General features: G+C 40.9%; 1 long non-coding RNA gene across 3 annotated transcripts; it reads right to left on the reverse strand.

Moving 5' to 3' along the window:
- Positions 1-549: 549 nt before the first annotated feature.
- LOC147984696 (uncharacterized) lies at positions 550-5,771 on the reverse strand. 3 transcript variants are annotated; one of them, XR_015616189.1, is made up of 6 exons: positions 5,139-5,769; positions 4,987-5,040; positions 4,535-4,655; positions 1,872-2,744; positions 1,297-1,403; positions 559-982 (listed from the first exon to the last, which is right to left on the reverse strand). It is a non-coding gene; the product is annotated as an uncharacterized LOC147984696 (long non-coding RNA). The 3 variants fall into 3 exon arrangements; XR_015616188.1 differs by having other exon boundaries at positions 4,984-5,040; XR_015616187.1 differs by having other exon boundaries at positions 550-982; positions 4,535-5,040; positions 5,139-5,771.
- Positions 5,772-26,575: the final 20,804 nt, after the last annotated feature.

Raw genomic sequence — 26,575 nt, forward strand, 5'->3', positions numbered from 1 at the left:
AGTTCTGATTTTGATCAACCTCATCGTCGTAATGGTCCTCCACCTCCGCAGTAGCAGCAGGAGCTACAGAAGCATCAACAGTAGGTACACTACAAGAAATATGTCAACTTGTGACCCTCACTATTGGCCACTGAAAGGTCATAGTTTTTCATTTGCAACCTTTCTGTGACCAAAAACAAAAGGTCAAAAGCTGGCGGTCGTAAACTAAAATTAGCGACCTTTTCTCTGAGAAGGTCGTAAACATTTACGACCAAAACAGAAGGTCGTTGAACCCATGACCTTTTGTTTTGGCCACTGGCTGTCTGCCCAGGCCATGTCGGATCCGACGTGGCAATCTGACGTGGCAAAATTGCGACCAATTGAAAAGGTCACTGACAAGATTCAGCCCCCGATTCGGTGTTTTACATTGGCCGAGCCCATTAATTCAGCCTATTTGTGTTTTTTTCATCAATTTTTGTTGGGTTCATGGGCCTGGCCCATTTTATTTTCTAGGACGTAGCCTTCTATATTTCATTTCTTTTTTGGGCCTCAGCCCTTTTACAATCCTGTCTATTTTGGGCCTCCACAACATGCATTTAGAAGCTTGACATCACAAGGGCAGATGGCTATTCCAGCTTACATCTCAGCATGTACGTATGCATCCAAACTATTTCATTTCTTTCAACAGCCATAACAGTAGATAGTAGATACATTCAACAGAGACTGAATTAACATAGAAATGAAGCAACAAAGGGCAGACCGAGTACAGGAACTACAGCTACATGGGACTACAGCTACCATATCTATTTCTACACGCTTGCGAGAGAGGGGGGGGACTACCAAGGAGCTAAACTAACAGCAGCCAAGCTAAACTAACAGCGATCATCCATAATTAATCAGTGACAGAAGCAATGAGTGGCAGCGGCGACGTTCGAGAGATACCCTCCCCCTGCTGCTGCTTGGTGTGCCTGCTACTGCTTGGTTTGCTGCATCACTAGCCGCCCTGCACACAACAAGAATTTTAGCTTTACATAAGGTTGAACAGGACCCTGATACATGAGAGTGACATTCACAAGCTATTTGCATTTATATTTAGAACTGCGTCACACCATTTACATTACTAGTTATGTATTGACATACTTATCTAAAAGAACATATATAGAAACATATGAATTTTATTTCTTAATACCATTACAGAAGTACTAAAAAAGAAGAGCTCATTACACAAGAATCCAGGAAGAACCCATCAATTCTGCGCTGGAGTGAGAGATGTGCAGGCAGATCAAATAGTAGATTCGAGCAAGAAGGATGTACTACCTGAAATGGGAAATGAGGAGGCCAATCCGACGAGTCCCACCCAAGCTGTGGAAGGAGTAGCTGCAGCGGCTGCAGAAGGACTCGACGGGCCAGACGCCGTCGTGGACCTGGTAAATATGGTGATACAACAAAACCATGATTATCTTCTAATGTGAAACCCATGAATTAAAGTGATGACATTAGTATATGACATGAGTTGATAACAAATGTTAGAACAACCACCAAATTACAAAAGTACACAGGCACCATTCTGATAAAATAGCCATTAACAGAGCCAGCAAATGTGTATATTAGCTTTACTAGAAATCAGTCAGTAGATTAAGGAACTATAAAAGAACCACTATAGGTTTGCATCACTCAGGGCAGTGCAAGCCTGATCAGCTATACTTTAGCCTTGTCTGGTTGGTACTTGGTATATCTAATCCCAGCACTTTCCAAGGAGCGTAAATTTAATACTAGCAAGTACAAACAAAGGAGCACTGTATGGTTTACTGCCCTTGGTATAACTTGAGTAAACCCATAATCGTAAGCACAGTCAAGTCGAGACATGCACTTTAGCACTCAAGGACTCTTACCACAAAGAGCAGCAGCACGGGCGGTCAGAAGAGCAAAACTTGTCAAGATTAGTCAATAGATTCTGCACAAGTGAAATCAACAGCATGAGACAACATATTAAGCCATAATCTTAAAATCCAAATTTCACATGAACTAATGGGAAGGACAATCACATGGCAACAACAATTTGAAAAGGGAATCAAGTACTGGTGAAATATATTACCAACTTAGAAAGCATCAGAAATACGCAACATGATAAGTGGTAGTTCTAAAGTATAGAAAGATGTCACAACAGACACTAGCTAAAGTATAGAAAGCATCTGAAATAATAGTATGCATTTGGACAGAAAGCAACTTATCAAGAAATATTTTTCAAAGAATGAACTCGTCAAAGAGGACATGCACAGCAGACACTAGCTACAGATCCCACGCGATATCTACTAGCATAGTTAACCAGAACAATTACAAACAGCAGAGGAAACCATGAATGTGTAAATGTGTAAACCACGACATGTAGGTTCCATCAGGCCATGATCAAGTACTCCAAACCATTGCATGCTTTGCAAAATAAAATACTAGATGAATGTCACTAACAGGAGGACTAGGTGATTAATGGAACAAGACATGGCAGTGTACGTCTGAAGACAGGTGCTGCTTGCCGATGTTCTTCGCATAACTATAGGCTGACCGTCAAGTTAGCATTACATAAAGCGAAAAGGAAAGTGGAAAAGACATGGCAGCCTATAGTTATGCTGAGAACATAGGCAAGCAGCACCCGTCTTCAGATATTGTTGGCTTGCAGCCGCAGGTATCCTTGCTTCAAGTCAGGTCTAGGAACTCTTTGTGTGCAGATCAAGGCAGAATAGCAGCCTCGATCGTCCAGCCACACTTCGCTGCAGGAAAACAAATAAATGGCTGAATCATCTTGGTAGGAACATAGTAAAAAAACTGCTAAATGGACACTAGCAGCAAAATGAATAATTTACAATCCAGATTAGTGGAGTCCTTAAACAAGCAATGACATTTTATCAATGTTGAACAAGCAACTCCAGTATAAATTTGAACAAGCAACTCCAATATAAATTTGAACAAGCAATGGTATTTGTCAATGCTGGAGATACAGTCAAACTGTAATCACAAAGAATGATTGAGTGCATTGGAGATACAGTCAAACTGTAATAACAAAGAATGATTGAGTCCATGGCCAGTCTGCTTCTGGTAATGTACTGCGCTGCACATTTCAGTTTACTTCAGCATGCAATATTTAAGAAGTTCCACTTTACTGAAAAAATCTTATAAATCAACATATTTTTAGTCACCGAGCATATGTCACAGTACTAGTCATGATCTTTCAGTAAGCATCGATTGTGGAAACAGTAGCACTGGCTACTATGGCTACAGCAACACCAAGCAATTCAACGAAGCAACGACCACCATACAGAGCTAAGCACTACCTACTATGGCTAGGAAGTGAGTCGGTCAAATAGCCCTACGTACTTCTTGTTGATATGCAGCAGTACTCCTTGACAAATAGCCGATCAGATTCTGAGCCATTCCCGCTTTTAGATAAACACGTATGTACTATAAATTACTCCTAAATATAAGTCTTTTTAGAGATTCCAATGCGGACTACATACGAAGCAAAATGAGTAAAAATCTACACTCTTAAATACATATATAGATACATGTGCAACACATATTGAAATCTCTAACAAGTCTTATAACAAGTACAGAGCTGACCAACAGAGTACAGCAATAAAAAACCTGCAAGCCCTGACAATGTTTTCCAGCATACAGCAACGCTAGGGAAGAAACAGATCTACAAATCCTAAAACACAACCGCCCACGTCCCAGTATCAGTATTCAGTACCAAACACGAAATTCAAAGCCCCCAGGCACAGGCAGGACCTGGCGTGCGTTTCAGCCATCTCAGAAAATGTGCACAGGCAGAATTTGCATATGTGAAAGCAGTCATATAACAAGAATCATGTACCTAAACTGTCTCAGATCTTGTCCACAAGGTTCTGTGATGTCGCTACAAAACTCGGATGCAAAAAGGGTATATACAAAAACTTGTGTTCACATAGGTTCCTATCATGATAGCATTGGCCGATATAACATGCCACAGCTGTGAGCGCAAAAAGCTGGGATAAAAGTGGAGGTGGCAGCACGTAGACATCTACAAGTGGTGACATGTTTTGAGACTTCAGTGCATACACAAGCTTTCTTCTATATGTCCACTCAATATTATTTGAAAAATCTATATTAGAGAAAACTTCAGTGCATACAGATGTTCTCTCAAGTCTCATTGCAAATATCAAGTGCATACACAAGCTTTGATTTGAGTGGGAATGGTATGAAAGGGGCATATAAGGAAAATATACTCAAGAGTTGCATATCTACATAGAAATGATGTTGATCACTTAATTAATTAAGTGAGCAGGCAACAAAGGCAATTGGAAATCTACGAGCAGGAGGTAGTGAGAGCAATGCATGAGGGATCGTCAAGATGTAGGGGATGGAGGTGTCTCACTTGGTTTCAAAATAAGATGCACACAAAGACAACCACATAAATATAGCAGTGCATAGTACTGAGGAAAATAGGGACATCTCTTTGCCAACATTTATAATTCGGAGCAGCAATAGAGAGCAGAGGAAGATGAGAGGGAGATGGAGATGCTACCTGTTGTGGTGGGTCGGCGTGGACGTGCATGAGCTCGGGGCAGGACCTCTTGGTCGCCCTAGGAGAAGAGCAGCAAACCCCTCATGGCCCTCCTGCTCACGATGCTGTATAAGCCCGCCACCTAAGAATAGCAAAATATAAGTCTGAACCAGGATATGGATTCAGCAACAATAACCATCGTCAACAATCACACTTCCTTTCATGTAGGTTTAAAATATGAAACAAACTCATGATTCAGTTATATATTATAAAACAGAACATATGGTTCAGTTATAATCATACCACCTATACAAAGATCAGGCAAATATATGGATTTTGCAGTCTAAGTGAGATCACTATATACTAATTGCACACAGTTGTAGCAGCGCCATCCAACCAACTGACGAACGAACCGACCCAGTCAGACCAAGAAGGAAAACAAGCAGATCAGATGGGAGGGGGCTGGTTACCACCCTAGCACGTTCACCCTTCTCCTGGATGGCATCATCCTTGAGCACACTCTCCATCTGCCCAACCACAGAGAGGAGAGAAAAAATGTCAGGAACATGTCACGCTGAACCAGCCACGGAGAAGAGAACTAACTGGGGGTGGTCGGGCGGGGTACCTCGGGGACGGACGACGAGGCCGACGCAGGGGAGAGGGAGGAGGGACGTCGGGGCGTGGTAGGCGCGGCGTCCCAAGCACGGGATGGCGTCGGCAGGGAGCAGGCAGGCAACCGTTTGGTGATGCGGCCGGGCAGATGAGACGCGTTGGCGTCCCGTGACGGAGGTCCATGGCGTGTGCACGCGGGCAGCCCACCTCACTCTGCGTGTGCGCCTCTGGTGAGGCATAGGCCAGCTTGCTGGATCTTGGATCTTGCCGCTGCATGTGTTTGTTGGCCTGGGTGCTACCGGGGTAGGGGGAGAAGGGGAGGTGGAGAGGGTGGGGCGGCGGGTGTGAGCGTAGGTCGGCGACGATGCGTAAGGTCGTCGGCGAGTTGGGTGGCGGCGCCGAGACGGGTGGGTGGGAGGGGAGGAAGGAATGAACCGGGGAGGCGGTCTGGTTTGGGAAATCGGCAATGGCGCGCGGTAGGCGTGGAGGGAGGAGGAGCGGGCGGAGCAAGAGGGTGTGGGGGAGGCCATGGACGACGGCGAGCTCCGCTAGAGGGAGGTGGCGGCGGCGATCTCTTTCTCGATCTGGAGGGAGCTGGAGGAAGGAAGGAGACGAGATCCCTCTCGATCTGGAATGGATGGATGGATGGATTGGGAAAAAAGGAGGCGGGGGTGTGGATGCAAAATGACCACAAGAACACAGCTAGGGTTGGTGTGGAAGGGTTGATGACTGCCGTTGGATCCTCGAGCATCCGACGGTGTATAATCCATGATCCGCGTGATATACCCATGGATCAATCATAACACAGCAAACAGTGCGAAGACCTTACGACCATTTAAATTGGTCGAAATCAAAGATAAGTTTTTCAGAAAAAAACCACTTTTCATTTTTCAGTGCTCAAAATGAGTTTTTTTAAAAGAACTACCAAATATTTGTTCAAATGATATCATACTTTTCACAAGTTTACATCTTAGATTGGCAAACAATGTTGCCTAAGAAAAATTTCATTTTCTTTGGACGAAAAAATCATTTTCCATTTTTCGAGTGCCCCAAATGAGGTTTTTTGTGAAGAACCTACCAAATAATTGTTGCAAAATTGGACCAAATCATTTTTCTAAAATACTAGGCCATATTTAATTCACAATTGACCAAATGGTTGGGTGTAAAAAGATTTGATCCACCAGTGGTGAAAAAGACAAATTTCCGCCGATTCAGCAGGAAGCGGGTCAAATTTGAATTGTAGCTGCCTCATAGTTTGCTCTTTATTTTTTCTAAAAATCATTTCTAGGTACATAACTATCTATTTAATCATAGAAGCATCAAAAGATTTCCAAGATTCAACAACTAGCTAGGAACGGTCAAACCCGCCGTTTTGACCGCATTTTGAAACGTGCATAAAAAATTCAAAAAATTGAGAAACCTTCGCATTGTGTCATTATATGTGGCCAAGTTCCCAGAAAAAATAACAAAATTGTAATAGTGCAATTATTTTAAAAAAGTGTTCTCAAAAACGAGCTATCACGTGTGGAGATCAATGGCTTTCAAGCCAAATAATCAATCTTATGGCCACATTCATGACATAGTTTGTTCAAATGATCTCATATTGTGCACAAGGGTGCATATTGGAATGGCAAATAATGCTGCCTAAGGAAGTTTTCATTTTCTTTGGACGAAAAAACATTTTCCATTTTTCGAGTGCCCAAAAGGAGGTTTTTTGTGAAGGACCACCCAAATAATTGTTGCAAGATTGGACCAAATCAATTTTCTAAAATACTAGGACATATTTAATGCACAATTGACAAAATGGTTGGGTGTAAAAACTTTTGATCCACCTCTCCTGAAAAAGATAAATTTCCGCTGATTCAGATGGAAGCGGGTCAAATTTGAACTGTGGCTGCCTCATAGTTTGCTATTTATTTTTTCCAAAAATCATTTCTAGTTACATAAGTACCTATTTAACCATAAATACATGGTTTGGTGGCGATACGTCGAGGTTTGGGCGGTGGCCGAGGGCCCCAACTCTAGAGCGCGTAAACTCGCATGCCCGCCGCGTGGTCACCACGTGACCGTGGCCTTGACATGTGTTCTGGGCGGCCTAGGCATGTCTAGTGGGTTGGGCACTCCCCAGGTAGGTTCTAGGAAGAAAATTACAACATAAGATTCTCACGAGGAGACCGATTGATGCTCAAACATGAATTAGCAGCCAAGTGTTTGATTGGCGATACGGGAAATGTACATGGCTAATGGGCGTGAGTTTTGGCTGAGGATGATCAGTTACTAAGAAGGCCGTCTTCACAAATTTTCAGCTCAAAAGGAGGAGCCTAGGTGGTACCTGCTTTGCAAAGTACCACACTGGACATAAATATGAATGTTGAAGCTGGGCTCAAAATAATGAATGGATTGAGCTGGCATTTGGTGGAGTATGGTTATTTGGGCATAGGAAAGCACTGTAGAAAATGGATACTATTTGGACATGCCAAAGTGGTACTTCCTTCACAAAGTGTTGTTCTGAACAGAATAGGAAAATGAATATTATTGAATTATTTTTGAACTAGGCAAGGAAGGTTATTTACATATTTGACGAAGATATGACCCAAATAATTTATGATATATTTTTGGGGAATTTTAGGAATGACAGAAATATAGGTTGCTTCACAACCTGGGGCAAAAATGCCACATGGACATGACACATAGGCAAAACTGATGAGGTGGCGCCTAGTCATAGCAACCCACCACAATTTACAAGGTTATGACCATCTATATTGGTCGTGATCAGCTAGAAATAAGGCAGCAGACCAGTGCTATCTTCTTTATGACCATTTCGTGTAAGGAAATTACGACATTTCTGACCAAAATGGTCGTTATAGTTTAGGGTTTGGAGCCCCCCGAACAGTTTTTGACCAATTGGTCTGAAATGGTCATAGATCTATGACCAATTATTCCAGGGTCACTGACAGAAGGTCACTAGTTGACATATTTCTTGTAGTGGTACAGCGGCACCAGAATTTTGACCAGACTCAAGGGGAACATGCAGTGCTCGTCCCATTTGATTTGGAAGGCGACGTTGTTGTTGTTGTTGTTGTTGTTGTTGTTGTTGTTGTTGTTGTTGTAGAGGTGCGATAGGTGAAGCCGTTGGTGGTGGTGGAAGACGCGCGAGCAATTCATTAAACTTGTTATCGATCTTTGTTTTGAACGTCTTCTCCGTGCCATCTATCTTCTTCATGGTATCTTCAAATCTATTTAGCACCTCTTGCACCTGTCCACTCATCATTTGCTGAAACTTATCATGAAGCTCCTTGTTCGTCAAGTTCTCCCAGTCAATCTCGTCGGCTTATGATCCTTCCATGCTTAGCAGCAATAGAAACACACAAGAATATGATCCTACAGACTACTAACAAGTGGTGGTGGTGGGTGTCAAAAATCCGTCAAGCAAATCTCAAATTCTTACCAGTTCTTAACCAGCAGCAGGCAGTGATCGACAACTGCTGTAGTGAAAACTCTCAAAGCTTGGATAGAGTGATTACCAGGGAGAGTCAAACGCACGACGTAGACGTATGTGGAGCTAGGAAGGCTTATAATATGGTAGCAAAAAGGGTCAGCAATAATCAATTCAGAGATGTAAAGTTGAATAAACGCTCAACGACGGTACTATGCTGGTCCTAGGCTAGACCGTACTAGAAATGTGAGCCTAGAACACAAACAAAATCACGGCGCGACACGTAAACAAGGGAAAAGCACACCCTAAAAAAATTGCTCTTTTTTTGCACTCCTCTTTTTATTTTCTTTTTCGAAAAATCACTATAATGGCAAGTGTCTCAAAACTCTTCCCAAGTCAAACTAACAGGATAGGCACAAAATTTTTTTGACAAATTTTTCAGGAATCAAGGCAGCGACGACAAAAAAGTGCGACAAAAAATCACTATGATGGCGAGTGTCTCAAAAGACTCAGAAAATCCTAAAAACAGGTTAGGGAAAAATATTTTCGACTGTCGAAATTTTGGCATTTGAATATTGTCGATTTTTTTCCCGAAACCTACTTAGGCAAGGAAACACAAATCAGAAAATAGATGGATCTCAAAAACAAACCTAATATGAAAAGAACCTAGCTTGGTGGTGGATATATGATGGTAAGATATGGCAGCGGTTGTGGTATATGGCAGCGGTGGTGGTATATGGTAGCGGTAGTGGTATATGGATATGGATTGGTGGAGGTATATGGATATGGATACAGATCGGTGGCGGATAAGCAGTGGTGGTAGATGGCAGGGAGATGATGATGGTGCGACGACAGCGTGACAACAATGACCAGAACTGGAAACTCTAAAAGACTAGACACTAAGACTAGCAACTAGACACGACGATGCAACCGCAAATTTAACAACGCAAAAACCCTAAAAAGATTATGCAAAGGCTCAGATTGGTTCAGATATGATGAACTAACCCTAATTTTTTGTGGCTTTTTCGTGGACTGTAGGTATGAAGAACAAACTCGATCTAAACTACGAAAAGCTGTAAAATCTCACCGAGCAACCTGGAAATCTGATACCACTTAATAGAGGCAAAGGTGTCCTATCTTCGATGAGATGGTGACTATCATTTTAGAGGAGTATACTTTCATGATCCGACTACGAACGTGTGAGGACGTCATGCCTTAGCAATTGCTAAACCAACTCCGAGACGTTATTAACCACGCCGGAGCATGATCAACCTGACCACAAAGGTCTTTTTCCTGCAAGCAAACGAAGAACAAGTAAGAAACTAAGAGTGCAATCTAGATATTGCGAATATAAGATGAAAGCTTTATTGATCAAGGTGGGGTTCTATGATGCCTTGGTCTGGTCGTTGAACACAAACGAAGTACACAAAGTTGCAGCTATGACTAACTTTTAATCTAAACAAAACCCAAAGTCTAAATGATGACCTAAGGGTTGTATATATGGAGGAAGAGGGGGAGGGGGATTTCGTGGCCCTTGGGGGAGGGGTCCGAAACCAACCCTATCTTTTGTTTCCCCACACATACGGACTCTAGAAATAGCCTATACTTATGTATTTTGAAATTACATGGGCTTGGCCCAATAATAAGGTGATTATACAAATATTTCCCTACTCATAAGAAACAAGCTGCTTTGAGGGAAATATGCAACTTTGTGCAAATTAAACAAGAGAGTCTCCCACAAGCTTGGGGGAGGCTTCTCAAGTTACTTAATGCTTTGCCTGATCATCCTCTTAAGAAATCTGAAATACTTGATATCTTTTATAATGGACTAACCGATGCTTCTAGAGATTACCTAGATAGTTGTGCTGGTTCTCTTTTCAGGGAAAGAACACCGGATGAAGCTGAAATTCTATTGAATAATATGTTGACAAATGAAAATAATTGGGCACCTCCTGAGCCAGCTCCTGCTCCAATTACTGAGCCTATCCCTAAACCAACTTCGAAGAAGAGAGGTGTTCTATTTCTTAGTCCCGAAGATATGCAAGAGGCAAAGAAATCTATGAAAGAAAAAGGTATTAAAGCTGAAGACGTTAAGAATTTACCTCCTATTGAAGAAATACATGGTCTTAATTCACCACCTGTTGAAGAAACATATGATCTCAATTATTTATTTACTGAAGAACCTCCTGATCCCGATATCCCGACACAGGTAGTAAAGGTAAATTCTCTCTATAGATATGATAAAGCTGAAGTCCCTCCTACTAAAATTGCTAGTCAGTGCTTGGATGAGTTTGATAACTTTATGTTTAAGCAAGACGACTTCAATGCTTATTTTGGTAGACAATTAAAAGAAAATGCTTATATGATTAGACGCTTGGGTGATTATATGGCTGATATTAAAGGTGAACTTAAACTTATTAGCAAACATGCTTCTATGGTTACCACTCAAGTAGAACAAGTACTTAAAGCTCAAAAAGAAGTGCTTGATGAAATGAATAGTAAGAAAAGTGATTATGCTGTTAGAGTCGCTACTAGAACTGGTAGAATGACTCAGGAACCTTTGTATCCTGAAGGCCACCCTAAGAGAATCGAGCAAGATTCTCAAAGAAATAATATTGATGTTCCTAGTTCTTCTAAAAAGAGAAAAAGAAAAATGATAGAACTGTGCAAACTTCTAGTGAACCTATTGCTGAACCACCTGATAATCCAAATGATATATCTATGTCTGATGCTGAAACACAATCTGGTAATGAACATGAACCTAATGAAAATATTAATAATGATGTTCATGATGATGCTCAACCTAGTAATGATAATGATGTAGAAATTGAACCTGTTGTCGATCTTGATAACCCACAATCAAAGAATCAACGTTATGATAAAAGAGACTTTGTTGCTAGGAAACATGGTAAAGAAAGAGAACCTTGGGTTCAGAAACCCATGCCTTTTCCTCCGAAACCATTCAAGAAAAAGGATGATGAGGATTTTGAGCACTTTGCTGAAATGATTAGGCCTATCTTTTGCGTATGAGATTAATTGATGTGCTCAAAACAAATCCTTATGCTAAATATATGAAAGATATCATTACTAATAAAAGAAAGATACTGGAAGCTGAGATTTCCACCATGCTTGCTAATTATACTTTTAAGGGTGGAATACCAAAGAAACTTGGAGACCCCGGAGTACCTACTATACCTTGCTCCATTAAAAGAAATTATATTAAAACCGCTTTATGTGATCTTGGAGTCGGTGTTAGTGTTATGCCTCTCTCTTTATATCGTAGACTTGACTTGAATAAGTTGAAACCTACCAAAATATCTTTGCAAATGGCTGATAAATCAACTGCTATACCTGTCGGTATTTGTGAGGATGTGCCTGTTATGGTTGCAAACGTTACTATTTTAACGGACTTTGTTATTCTTGATATTCCTGAGGATGATAATATGTCTATTATTCTTGGAAGACCTTTTCTTAATACTGCAGGGGTTGTTATTGATTGCAACAAAGGCAATGTCACCTTTCATGTTAACGGTAATAAGCATACGGTACACTTTCCGAGGAAACAACCTCAACTTCATAGTATCAACTCTATTCGAAAAATTCCATCAATTATATTTGGAGGTTTTCAATTTCCTCTTCCTACTGTCAAGAAGAAATATGATATTCTTATTATTGGGGATGTACATATCCCCGTTGAGGTAACTTAGTGTTATTCGAAATTTCTCCGGTTTCATGATTATCGGAATGAGTTTGTTAACAAGACTTGATCAACCTTGTTAGTGGATTCTTTTTGATGAGCATGAGATGAATGAAACTAGAAGCACAAACTTTTGTACCCCACTTTTACTTTCTGTTATTTATGTTAAATAAAGTAAAAATAGTATTTTCTGTCTGTTTCCTGACTTATCCGTGCAATATAAAAATATCCCGAAAATAAAAGTCCTCAGAATGCCATGCCAATTTAATATGATTTTTTCAGGAATATTTGAGAATTTACTGTGCAAAAATTACCGTGGGAGGAGCTGCCACCTGGCCACGAGGGTGGTGGGCGCGCCCCACCCTATAGGGCGCCCCCTGCCTCGTGGGCCCACGGTGGCCCTCCTCCACTTATCCCAGCACCCATCTTCTTCCTCTATCTCACACAAACCCGAAAAACCAACTCAAGCACGAGTTCCAGCCACTTTTGCTATGATTTTCGATCTCCTTGCTCAAAGCACCTCTCGCAAAACTGCTTGGGGAGATTGTTCCTTGGTATGTGACTCCTCTATTGGTCCAATTAGTTTTTGTTCTAGTGCTTTATTGTTTGCAAATTTCTGCTGCATAGGTGACCATGTTCTTGAGCTTGCATGTCAAATTTTTATGCTTCTAAGTAGTTCTAATGCTTGATATAGGCTCTAGGCACTTGTAGGAGTAGTTGCTATCAGTTTTATTGAATTTGGTTTACTTTTATTTTGAAGTTACTAAAAATTTCAGAATTTTTCAAAGAAAAAAAATATGTTTAGGAAGATGTTCCAAGGTGGTTCCTCTAAGAAGCAAGGACCCAGAATTGCTATGCGCGATGCTGACGAGGATCCACCAAGAGACGCTCCAGTACGGCCTTGCGAATGGCCATCGAAAAATTTTATGGACCGTGCGGGAATTAAAGAAGAATTCAAATCATATTTGCGCAATGCCGGTCTTGAGGATTTTGAGGCTAACAAATGCCCCCAGTATCATGATCTCACAAGTTCATTTGTGAGGAGGTTTGAGTATTCATCTTCGCGTAATTCTCCTTCGGTCATGTTTGATCTCTATGACAAATCTTATACCATGGACTTAGAGGATTTCACTTCTGCTTGCGAACTTCCATCATGGGGTAGTGTTAGGGATCCCCATAAATCTGAATTTAGAAACTTTCTTGCTAGTATAACTGTGGGGGAATCTAGAGAAATAACGCAGGCTACCATAGGGAGCATTCACTTTCCTGTTATACATTATTTTGCTCTTTTCATTGGTAGATGCATAAATGCTAAGGATGAAGCATGTCACATGTGTGTCCCCGATCTTAGCATTCTTAGGAGTGCTGTGTTAGGAGACCAATCTTATCATATGGGAGCCATTGTAGCTCATAGGTTGCATCATAATAGACATAATGGAGATTTTTTTGGAGGAATTTACGCAACCCGCTTAGCTCATTTTCTTGAAATAGACATTCATGAGGGTGATATGGAGTTGCCTCCTGCATATTTAGATTATAACTCTATGGCTTCGCAGCAGTTTGTCGAGAGGCCTGAATCACCTCTCTTATATCGTTTAATTTTTGATAAACAACGTGTTTTCCGTATTACTCTCCCTGCTCCTGCCTTCTTTGATTCACAGACAAAAGGAAGATATGTTATTACCAGAGAGGAGGCAGAAGAGTACGAGAGGAGAGCGGAGGCAGCCCGACTCCACACTGCAGCTCAGCAGGCGATAACCGCTGCACATCAGTATGATCCCAACTATCCTTCCTCATCACAGTACGACCCCAACAACTATTATTATGGATATCCGCCAGGCCAGCCGTGGCCATAGACCAACTTAGGCCAAAAGCCTAAGCTTGGGGGAGTACATATTTCTCACCGACATTACATTTATGTTCTCACACACTCATTGCTAGATGTCGGTGCTCATACTTTTTCACTGTAATATCCATGCTAGTTTATTTTCTTTTTCCTGCTTTCTTCTTGTGTGTTTAGTAAACCTTAAGAAAAACCAAAAAAACTAGTAGTAGTTTATTTTTTTGCTGTAGTAGTAATAACTAAAAAGAAAGCCCAAAAATATTTCCCGTTCTTCTTTTACTTGTTGGGAGCTTTCCCGTGTAAATAGTTTTATTTCTTTTATTTGGTGGTCAGCAGGAGAAGACCATAATTAAATTGTTGAAGTGGCTCTTATATGCATTATTGTTGAATTAACCAAAGAGCCCATATTGCCTTGTCGTCTCCTGTTTATTGAATGCTCGCATATTCCAGCTTAGTCCAATGCACGTGCACTCTTATTATTATTCACACCGTTCGGTCGTGCAAGTGAAAGGCAATTATGATGATATATGATGGACTGACTGAGATGAGAAAAGCTGGTATGAACTCGACCTCTTTTGTTTTTGTAAATATGATGAGCCCATCATTCTTGATTCAGCTTATTATGAATAGACATGTTTGCAATGACAATTAGAGATCATAGTTTCTTGTGCCATGCTTGATTAGCTATTGAGATGATTATGATGTGGTATGATGGGGTGGTATCCTCTTTTGAATGATTTAAGTGACTTGACTTGGCACATGTTCATGCATGTAGTTGAAACAAAATCAACATAGCCTTCACGATATTTATGTTCATGGTGGATTATATCCTACTCATGCTTGCATCCAATGTTTATTAATTTTAATGCATGTACATGGCTATTGTCGCTCTCTAGTTGGTCGCTTCCTAGTCTTTTGCTAGCCTTCACCTGTACTAAGCAGGAATACTGCTTGTGCATCCAATCCCTTAAACCCCAAAGTTATTCCAGATGAGTCCACCATACCTTCCTATATGCGGTATATACCTGCCGTTCCAAGTAAATTTGTATGTGCCAAACTCTAAACCTTCAAATAAACATTCTGTTTTGTATGCTCGAATAGCTCATGTATCAACAAAGGTTGTCCTTATCTTCCGTGTTAGGCGGGTTATTCTCAAGAGGAGTGGACTCCGCTCCTCACTCATGAGAAAATGGCTGGTCACCGGGATGCCCAGTCCCATGCTTTATGCAAACTAAATCAAAATTAATTGCAAACAAAACTCCCCCTGGGACCTGATGTATGTTGGAGGCACTCGTTATTTCGAGCAAGCCATGGATTGATGCTTGTTGGTGGAGGGGGAGTATAAACTTTACCATTCTGTTTGGGAACCGCCTATAATGTGTTTAGCATGGAAGATATCTCCATCTCTTAGTTGTTACGTTGACAATGAAAGTATACCGCTCAAAATACAATTTATATCTATTTAATAACCGAGCTCTGGCACCTCTACAAATCCCTGCTTCCCTCTGCGAAGGGCCTATCCATTTACTTTTATGTTGAGTCATCGCCCTCTTATTAAAAAGCACTAGCTGGAGAGCACAACCGTCATTTGCATTCATGACTTTTAATTTATATTGGGTGTGACTATGATTGGATCTCTTTTACCATGAATTACAATGTCTAGTCAGTCCTTGATCTTTAAAGGTGCTCTGCATTTATGTTTTGCGGTCTCAGAAAGGGCTAGTGAGATACCATCTTGTTATATCATATTAGGATTGTTTTGAGAAAGTGTTGTCATCCGAGATTTATTATTATGACTTGCTAGTTGATTATGCTATTGATACGAGTAATTGTGAGACCTGAGAATTATTGCGAATGTGGTTAGTTATGATCTATGCTGAAAACTTGAATGCTGGCTTGACATAGTTACAACAACAAGAGCAAACAGAGTTTGTAAAAGTTTTTCTTTCTTTCTTTCAGTTTGTCAACTGAATTGCTTGAGGACAAGCAAGGGTTTAAGCTTGGGGGAGTTGATACGTCTCCGTCGTATCTACTTTTCCAAACACTTTTGCCCTTGTTTTGGACTCTAACTTGTATGATTTGAATGGAACTAACCCGGACTGACGTTGTTTTCAGCAGAATTACCATGATGTTGTTTTATGTGCAGAAAACAAATATTCTTGGAATGACCTGAAACTCCATGGGAGGTCTTAGAAAAAATAATAAAAAATCCTCGCCAAATATGAAGACCAGGGGGCCCACACCCTTCTCACGAGGGTGGGGGGCGCCCCCCTACGGCGCGCCCCCCTACCTCGTGGGCCCCCTGGAGACCCTCCGACGGCAACTCCAACTCTATATATTTGCTTTCGGAGAGAGAAAAGATCAGGGAGAAGAAATCATCGCGTTTTACGATACGGAGCCGCCGCCAATCCCTAAAACCTCTCGGGAGGGCGGATCTGGAGTCCGTTTGGGGCTCCGGAGAGGGGGATTCGTCGCCGTCGTCATCATCAACCATCCTCCATCAGCAATTTCATGATCCTCACTGTCGTGCGTGAGTAATTCCATTGTAGGCTTGCTGGACGGTGATGGGTTGGATGAGATTTATCATGTAATCGAGTTAGTTTTGTTAGGGTTTGATCCCTAGTATCCACTATGTTCTGAGATTGATGTTGCTATGACTTTGCTATGCTTAATGCTTGTCACTAGGGCCCGAGTGCCATGATTTCAGATCTGAACCTATTATGTTTTCATGAATATATGAGAGTTCTAGATCCTATATTGCAAGTCTATAGTCACCTATTATGTGTTATGATCCGTTAACACCGAAGTGACAATAATCGGGATACTTACCAGTGATGACCGTAGTTTGAGGAGTTCATGTATTCATTATGTTCTAATGCTTTGTTCCGGTTCTCTATTAAAAGGAGGCCTTAATATCCCTTAGTTTCCAATAGGACCCCGCTGCCACGGGAGGGTAGGACAAAAGATATCATGCAAGTTCTTTTCCATAAGCACGTATGACTATATACGGAATACATGCCTACATTACATTGACGAATTGGAGCTAGTTCTGTGTCACGCTAAGTTATGATTGTTACATGATGAACCGCATCCGGCATAATTATCCATCACTGATCCGGTGCCTATGAGTTTTCCATATACTGGTTTACGCTTATTTACTTTTCCGTTGCTACTGTTACAATCACTACAAAATACCAAAAATATTACTTTTGCTGTCTTTACTTTTGTTGCCGCTACCACCACTATCATATTACTTTTCTACTAAACACTTTGCTGCAGATACTAAGTTTCCAGGTGTGGTTGAATTGACAACTCAGCTGCTAATACTTGAGAATATTCTTTGGCTCCCCTTGTGTCGAATCAATAAATTTGGGTTGAATACTCTACCCTGGAAAGCTGTTGCGATCCCCTATACTTGTGGGTTATCAACTGACCACTTGGTTGGTTGCCGCCAAGTATACCAACAATGGTTCCTGGGGTTTTGGAGCAAGCAAGGTAGGCACAGAGGACAAGTAGGACTTTAACTCTTGCAAAGTTGCATCGGCTTCTGGGATCCACTTCATAGGACTTGCCTTCTTCGAAATTTTGAAGAACGACAGGGCACGCTTGGCAGATTTGGAGATGAATCTGCTTAGCGCGGCAACACATCCCATCAGGCGCCTCACATCCTTAATTGTCCTTGGAACTTGGATGTGTTCTATGGCTTTGATCTCGTCGGGGTTGTCTTCGATCCCGCGATGGGATACAAAGAAACCAAGCACCTTGCCGGAGGGAACACCAAATACACACTTCTCCGGGTTGAGTTTTAGATTGATCTTGCGCAGGTTATCAAATGTCTCCTCCAAATCTCGAATAACAGTGGCCTTATCCTTGGTCTTTACCACAATATCGTCCATGTAGGCTTCTATGTTTCTACATAACCGTGGCTCAAAACTAATCTGGATTGCCCTTGCAAAAGTGGACCCGACACTCTTTAATCCAAATGACATGCGGACAAAGCAGTACGTACCACAAGGAGTGATAAATGACGTCTTCTCTTCATATTCCTTGGACATGAAGATTTGGTGATACCCAGAGTATGTGTCCAGAAAGGAGAGCAAATCACAACCTGAAGTGGAATCCACAATCTAGTCGATGCACGACAAGGGAAATGGGTCTTTCGGGCAAGCCTTGTTGAGATATGTGAAATCTATGCAAAGCCTCCACTTCCCGTTAGCCTTCCAGACCACCACTGGCTTTGCTAACCACGTGGGGTGCAATACTCCTCTGACCAAATCAGCTACCTCAAGTTTCTTGATCTCTTTTGCAATGGACTACTGCCTCTCCAAGGCCTGCTTCCGGACTTTCTACTTGGCAGGTCGGGCGTGTGGGCAGACGGCAAGGTGGTGCTCGATTACCTCCCTGGGAACATCGGGGTATTAGATGGTTGCCAGGCAAACACATCGATATTCGCCCGCAGGAAGGCAATGAGCGCGCCTTCCTATTTGTCATCGAGGGTGGCGCTGATAGTAAAAGTACCATCAATGCCTACCAGCCCTGCGGGGACCTTCTTCACCTGGGGATCAGCAACCTTGGACCTCTTGCTGCTAGAACACTTCGGCACGTCATGAGCGTGTGTCGTGCACTCGGTGGGGGCATTCTTCCCGGACTCTTTGACAGAGTCCCTACAGTCTCTCTTTTTCCTTTACTTTCCCTAGTAGGAGCGGCCGCTGCCTCTACCGCGACCGCGTCCCGGTACATCTTATCCACATAAACGATTGCATCCTTCTCTTCTGATGGGATGGTAATGACTCCCAGTGGCCCAGGCATTTTCAACGTGTTGTACACATAGTGTGATGCCGCCAAGAACATAGCTAGGGCCGGGCGTCCAAGAATTCCATCGTACGGCAGGAGGATATCAACCACATCAAACACAATCCTCCCAGTCTGGTAGTTCAGTTCTCCCCCAAATGTTACCGGTAACGTGATCTTTCCCTTAAGATGGCTCTTGCCGGGATTAACTCCTTGAAGCATGCCGGTAACCTCTAGCTCTACTTCTCCTATCTGAAGCTTGCTGATAACTGCCGGGGAAATAAGATACAACCCGACCCCACCGTCCACTAGCATCTTTGTGACCTTGAGGTTGCGGATTGTTGGAGAGACCAACAACGGCAAACATCCTACCGCAGTGGTACGACTAGGATGGTCCTTGTCGGTGTCAAAACCGGCGGATCTCAGGTAGGGGGTCCCAAACTGTGCGTCTAAGGCGGATGGTAACAGCAGGTAGGGGACACGATGTTTACCCAGGTTCGGGCCATCTTGATGGAGGTAATACCCTACGTCCTGCTTGATTGTTCTTGATGATATGAGTATTACAAGAGTAGATCTATCACGAGATTGTAGAGGCTAAACCATAGAAGCTAGCCTATGGTATGATTGTCTGCTGTCCTACGGACTAAACCCTCCGGTTTATATAGAAACCGGAGGGGGTGATACATCTCCAACATGTCTATAATTTTTGATTGCTCCATGCTATATTATCTACTGTTTTGGACATTATTGGGCTTTATTATCCACTTTTATATTATTTTTGGGACTAACCTATTAACCGGAGGCCCAGCCCAGAATTGCTGTTTTTTTGCCAGTTTTAGGGTTTCGAAGAAAAGGAATATCAAACGGAGCCCAAACGGAATGAAACCTTCGGGAACGTGATTTTCTCAACGAACAAGACCCGGGAGACTTGGACCCTACGTTAAGAAAGAAAAGAGGATGCCACGAGGTAGGGGGGCGCGCCTACCCCCCCAGGCGCGCCCTGCACCCTCGTGGGCCCCCTATTGCTCCACCGACGTACTCCTTCCTCCTATATATACCTACGTACCCTCAAACGATCAGATACGAAGCCAAAAACCTAATTCCACCGCCGCAACTTTCTGTACCCACGAGATCCCATCTTGGGGCCTGTTCCGGAGCTCCGCCGGAGGGGGCATCGATCACGGAGGGCTTCTACATCAACACCATAGCCCCTCTGATGAAGTGTGAGTTGTTTACCTCAGACCTACGGGTCCATAGTTAGTAGCTAGATGGCTTCTTCTCTATTTTTGGATCTCAATACAATGTTCTCCCCCTCTCTTGTGGAGAACTATTCGATGTAATCTTCTTTTTGCGGTGTGTTTGTTGAGACCGATGAATTGTGGGTTTATGATCAAGTCTATCTATGAATAATATTTGAATCTTCTCTGAATTCTTTGATGTATGATTGGTTATCTTTGCAAGTCTCTTCAAATTATCAGTTTGGTTTGGCCTACTAGATTGATCTATCTTGCAATGGGAGAAGTGCTTAGCTTTGGGTTCAATCTTGCGGTGTCCTTTCCCAGTGACAGTAGGGGCAGCAAGGCACGTATTGTATTGTAGCCATCGATGATAACAAGATGGGGTTTTCTTCATATTGCATGAGTCTATCCCTCTACATCATGTCATATTGCTTAAGGTGTTACTCTGTTTTTAACTTAATACTCTAGATGCATGCTGGATAGCGGTCGATGAGTGGAGTAATAGTAGTAGATGCAGGCAGGAGTCGGTCTACTTGTCTTGGACATGATGCATATATATATGATCATACCTAGATATTCTCATAAGTATGCTCAATTCTATCAATTGCTCAACAGTAATTTGTTCAACCACTGTAGAATACTTATGCTCTCGAGAGAATCCATTAGTGAAACCTATGGTCTCCGGGTCTATCTTCATCATATTAATCTCCTACTACTTAGTTATTTCCTTTGCTATTTACTTTGCCTTTATTTTACTTTGCATCTTTATCATAAAAATACCAAAAATATTATCTTATCATATCTATCAGATCTCAGTCTCGTAAGTGGCCTTATAGGGATTGACAACCCCTATTTGCATTGGTTGCGAGGATTTATTTGTTTTGGGCAGGTACGAGGGACTCGCGCGTAGCCTCCTACTGGATTGATACCTTGGTTCTCAAAAACTAAGGGAAATACTTATGCTACTTTTCTGCATCATCCCTTCCTCTTCGGGGAAAACCAACATAGTGCTCAAGAGGTAGCAAGAAGGATTTCTAGTGCCGTTGCCGGGGAGGTTTACGCCAAAGTCAACATACCAAGTACCCATCACATACCCTTATCTCCCGCATTACATTATTTGCCATTTGCCTCTCGTTTTCCTCTCCCCCACTTCACCCTTGCCGTTTTATTCGCCCTCTCTCTCTCTCTCTCTTTATCCTCCCTCTCTTTCACTATTTGCCTCTTTTTGCCCGCTTGCTTTTTGTTTGCTTGTGTGTTATTTTGCTTGCTTGTCACGATGGCTCAAGATAATACTAAATTGTATGACTTCACCAATACCAACAACAATGATTTTATTAGCACTCCGATTGCTCCTCTTACCGATGCTGAATCTTGTGAAATTAATACTGCTTTGTTGAATCTTGTCATGAAAGATCCGTTTTCCGGCCTTCCTAGTGAAGATGCCGCTACCCATCTAAATAGCTTCGTTGATTTGTGTGACATGGAAAAGATGAAAGATGTGGATAATGATATTGTCAAATTGAAGCTATTTCCTTTTTCGCTTAGAGATCGTGCTAAATCTTGGTTTTCGTCTTTGCCTAAAAATAGTATTGATTCTTGGAACAAGTGCAAAGATGCTTTTATCTCTAAGTATTTTCCTCCCACTAAGATCATCTCTCTCAGAAACGATATTATGAATTTTAAGCAACTTGATCATGAACATGTTGCACAAGCTTGGGAGAGAATGAAATTAATAATACGTAATTGCCCTACTCATGGTTTAAACTTGTGGATGATTATACAATTTTTTTTATGCCGGATTGAATTTTGCTTCTAGAAATCTTTTAGATTCGGCCGTGGGAGGCACTTTTATGGAAATCACTTTAGGAGAAGCTACTAAACTCCTAGATAATATTATGGTTAATTATTCTCAATGGCATACTGAAAGATCTACTAACAAAAAGGTGCATGCGATAGAAGAAATTAATGTTTTTAGTGGAAAGATGGATGAACTTATGAAATTATTTGCTAATAAGAGTGTTTCTTCTGATCCTAATGATATGCCCTTGTCTACTTTGATTGAGAATAATAATGAATCTATGGATGTGAATTTTGTTGGTAGGAACAATTTTGGTAACAACGCGTATAGTGGAAATTTCAACCCTAGGCCTTATCCTAGCAATTCCTCTAATAATTATGGTAATTCCTACAACAATTCTTACGGAAATTATAATAAGATGCCCTCTGATTTTGAATCTAATATTAAAGAATTTATTACTTCGCAAAAGAATTTTAATGCTATGATTGAAGAAAAATTGCTTAAGATTGATGATTTGGCTAGGAATGTTGATAGAATTTCTCTTGATGTTGAATCTTTGAAACGTAGATATATTCCACCTAAGCATGATATCAATGAGTCTGTCAAAGCCATGATAATTTCCATTGATGAGTGCAAAGAAAGAACCGCTAGGATGCGTGCTAAGAAAGATGCCTTTATAAGAGTGTGTTCTTCTAGTTCCTATGAAAATAAAGATGAAGATCTAAAAGTTATTGATGTGTCCCCTATTAAATCTTTGTTTTGAAATATCAATCTTGATAATGATGGGAATGAATATGATCCACCTTTACCTAGAAGGCGTTCCAAGAATTTGGAATTTGTTGATCTTGATGCTAAATTTGATAAAAGTGGGATTGATGAAATTAAAACCCTAGATGCTGCTAAACCCACTATTATGGATTTCAAGGAATTTAAATATGAAAATTGCTCCTTTATTGATTGTATTTCCTTGTTGCAATCCGTGCTAAATTCTCCTCACGCTTATAGTCAAAATAAAGCGTTTACTAAACATATTGTTGATGCCTTGATGCAATCTTATGAAGAAAAACTTGAATTGGAAGTTTCTATCCCTAGAAAACTTTATGATGAGTGGGAAACAACTATTAAAATTAAAATTAAAGATCATGAATGCTATGTTTTATGTGATTTGGGTGCTAATGTTTCCACGATTCCAAAGACTTTGTGTGATTTGTTAGGTTTCCGTGATTTTGATGATTGCTCCCTAAACTTGCACCTTGCGGATTCCACCATTAAGAAACCTATGGGAAGAATTAATGATGTTCTTATTGTTGCAAATAGTAATTATGTGCCCGTAGATTTTATTGTTCTTGACATAGATTGCAATCCTTCATGTCCTATTATTCTTGGTAGACCTTTCCTTAGAATGATTGGTGCAATTATTGATATGAATGAAGGAAATATTAGATTCCAATTTCCATTAAGGAAAGGCATGGAACACTTTCCTAGAAAAAAATTAAATTACCTTATGAATCTATTATGAGAGCCACTTATGGATTGCCTACCAAAGATGGCAATACATAGATCTATTCTTGCTTGTTATGCCTAGCTAGGGGCGTTAAACGATAGCGCTTGTTGGGAGGGAACCCAATTTTATTTTTGTTCCTTTCTTTTTGCTCCTATTTAGTAATAAATAATTTATCTAGCCTCTGTTTTGGTTGTGTTTTTTGTGTTTAATTAGTGTTTTTGCCAAGTAGAACGTTGGGAAGACTTGGGGAAAGTCTTGTTGAACTTGCTGTAAAAAACAGAAACTTTAGCGCTCACGAGAACTACTGCCATTTTTATTTCGAAAGTGATATTTAGTTAATTCGTTTTTCAGATGATTAATATATAAATTACTAACGTCCAGAAATTTATTTTAGAATTTTTGGGGTTCCAGATCTTGCGCTAGCTACAGATTACTAAAGACTGTTCTGTTTTTGACAGATTCTGTTTTTCGTGTGTTGTTTGCTTATTTTGATGAATCTATGGCTAGTAAAATATTTTATAAACCACAGAGAAGTTGTAATACAGTAGGTATAACACCAATATAAATAAAGAATGGGTTCATTACAGTACCTTGAAGTGTTCTTTTATTTTCTTTCACTAACGGAGCTCACAAGATTTTCTACTTTAAGTTTTGTGTTGTGAAGTTTTCAAGTTTTGGGTGAAGATTTGATGGATTATGGAACAAGGAGTGTCAAGATCCTAAGCTTGGGGATTCCCATGGAACCCCCAAGATAATCTAAGGACACCTAAAAGCCAAAGCTTGGGGATGCCCCGGAAGGCATCCCCTCTTTCGTCTAATTCTATCGGTAACTTTACTTGGAGCTATATTTTTATTCTCCACATGATATGTGTTTTGCTTGGAGCGTCCTGTATTATTTGATTCTTTACTTTTTAGTTTACCACAATCATCCTTGATGTACACACCTTTTGAGAGAGCCATACATGATTTGGAATTTGTTAGAATACTTTATGTGCTTCACTTATATCTTTTGAGTTATATAATTTTGCTCTAGTACTTCACTTGTGTCTTTTAGAGCACGGGGGTGGATTTGTTTTATAGAAACTATTGATCTCTCATGCTTCACTTAGATTATTTTGAGAGTCTTAAATAGCATGGTAATTTGCTTAAAATCTTAATATGCTTGGTATATAAGATTAGTAATAAAACTTTCTTATGAGTGTGTTGAATACTATGAGAAGTTTGATGCTTGATAATTGTTTTGAGATATGGAGATGGTGATATTATAGTCATGCTAGTTGAGTAGTTGTGAATTTGAGAAATACTTGTGTTGAAGTTTGTGATTCACATAGCATGCACGTATGGTGAACTGTTATGTGATGAAGTCGGAGCATGATTTATTTATTGATTGTCTTCCTTATGAGTGGCAGTCGGGGACGAGCGATGTTCTTTTCCATGCGCGTAATACTTTGCTTTGATAACTTGTAGATTTTTGCAATAAGTATATGAGTTCTTTATGACTAATGTTGAGTCCGTGGATTATACACACTCTCACCCTTCCACCTTTGCTAGCCTCTCTAATACCGCATACCTTTCGCCGGTATCATACACCCACCATATACCTTCCTCAAAACAGCCACCATACCTACCTATTATGGCATTTCCATAGCCATTCCGAGATATATTTCCATGCAACTTTCCACCGTTCCATTTATTATGACACACTCCATCATTCTCATATTTCTTAGCATGATCGTGTAGTCGACATCGTATTTGTGGCAAAGCCACCGTTCATAATTCTTTCATACATGTCGCTCATGAGTCATTGCATATCCCGGTACACTGCGGGAGGCATTCATATAGAGTCATATTTTGTTCTAAGTATCGAGTTGTAATTGTTGAGTTGTAAGAAAAATAAAAGTGTGATGATCATCATTATTAGAGCATTGTCCCAGTGAGGAAAGGATGATGGAGACTATGATTCCCCCACAAGTCGGGATGAGACTCCGGAGGAAGAATAAAAAAAGAGAAAGAAAAGAGGCCATAAAAAAGAGAAAAAGCCCAAATAAAAAATGAGAGAAAAAGAGAGAAGGGACTATGTTACTATCCTTCTACCACACTTGTGCTTCAAAGTAGCACCATGATATTCATAGTAGAGAGTCTCTCATGTTATCACTTTCATATACTAGTGGGAATTTTTCATTATAGAACTTGGCTTGTATATTCCAATGATGGGCTTCCTCAAAGTGCCCTAGGTCTTCATGAGCAGGTGGATGCACACCCACTTAGTTTATTTTTGATCTTTCATATACTTATAGCTCTAGTGCATCCGTTGCATGGCAATCCCTACTCACTCACATTGATATCTATTGATGGGCATCTCCATAGCCCGTTGATACGCCTAGTTGATGTGAGACTATCTTCTCCCTTTTTGTCTTCTCCACAACCACCATTCTATTCCACCTATAGTGCTATATCCATGGCTCACGCTCATGTATGAAACAATTGCTTGGCTTGTCATCGGGGTTGTGCATGATTTAAATATTTTGTGTGGTGAAGATAGAGCATAGCCAGACTCTGTGATTTTGTAGGGATAACTTTCTTTGGCCATGTTATTTTGAGAAGACATAATTGCTTTGTTAGTATGCTTGAAGTATTATTATTTTATTTCAATATTAAACTTTTGTCTTGAATCTTTTGGATCTGAATATTCATACCACAATTAAGAAGAATTACATTAAAATTATGCCAATTAGCACTCCGCATCAAAAAATTTGTTTTTATCATTTACCTACTCGAGGACGAGCAGGAATTAAGCTTGGGGATGCTTGATACGTCTCCAACGTATCTATTATTTTTAATTGCTCCATGCTATATTATCTACTGTTTTGGACATTATTGGGCTTTATTATCCACTTTTATATTATTTTTGGGACTAACCTATTAACCGGAGGCCCAAACCAGAATTGTTGTTTTTTTTGCCTGTTTTAGGGTTTCGAAGAAAAGGAATATCAAACGGAGTCCAAATGGAATGAAACCTTCGGGAACGTGATTTTCTCAACGAACAAGACCCGACAGACTTAGACCCTATGTCAAGAAAGAAAAGAGGAGGCCACGAGGTAGGGGGCGCGCCTACCCCCCCCCCCCCCAGGCGTGCCCTCCAC

The sequence above is a fragment of the Triticum urartu genome, chromosome 2A (genome assembly GCF_056163025.1).
Source record: "Triticum urartu cultivar PI428250 chromosome 2A, HENAU_Tu73, whole genome shotgun sequence".
Taxonomy (NCBI): domain Eukaryota; kingdom Viridiplantae; phylum Streptophyta; class Magnoliopsida; order Poales; family Poaceae; genus Triticum; species Triticum urartu.